This window comes from Penaeus monodon, chromosome 30, assembly GCF_015228065.2.
Source record: "Penaeus monodon isolate SGIC_2016 chromosome 30, NSTDA_Pmon_1, whole genome shotgun sequence".
NCBI lineage: Eukaryota > Metazoa > Arthropoda > Malacostraca > Decapoda > Penaeidae > Penaeus > Penaeus monodon.
Genome location: NC_051415.1, coordinates 17613267 through 17613806, shown reverse-complemented (window position 1 = coordinate 17613806; position 540 = coordinate 17613267). Strand labels below are relative to the sequence as shown.

Below are 540 nucleotides of genomic sequence, written 5' to 3'. Positions count from 1 at the left end.
TAAACAGTCAAATCTGCAAGCTGGACTCACATGAGCTGAATGACAAAAGTGAAAAGCTCACCTTATAGTTAAGAACACATGCATTCGTGCAGCTTTTTTCAAGAAATCTGCTTCAGCACCTTCAGTGGTAAAACTAGTTTTAGCACCAACCTCAGTGTAAACTTCAGCATTTGCAGTTCAAACCTCTGCACCTGCCTCGATGCCAGCTCCAAAAAAACAACTCTACAGGAAAGTAAGGACCTGCTTCAAGTGTTACTGCAGAAGATAAATCTTACATAATGCAGCGACACTGCACAGCAGCCGCAATTCAAAGAAAAAATATATGCATTTGTCTTTGGACAAGGGTAGTTTATCTTACTGCAGCCTGTAGAAGAACTTGAAAATAATTAGCTGGCAGCTGATGCCCCTCAGTGACTTTAGGTGTATTTCACTACTCATTTTTGCACTATTTATATGTAAAGTGGGACTTTTTTCATTGACTAGATCAATGAACAAATAAGGTGAGTATTACAGTGCAGTCCTTTAAGCATGTATTTAATG

At 38.9% G+C, this 540-nt stretch overlaps 1 protein-coding gene across 1 annotated transcript in view; it reads left to right on the top strand.

Annotated features, from left to right (window-relative positions):
- LOC119592586 (cohesin subunit SA-2-like) overlaps positions 1-540 on the top strand; it is a gene marked incomplete at its 5' end in the record, with an annotated part of 30625 nt that overhangs the window by 27027 nt on the left and 3058 nt on the right.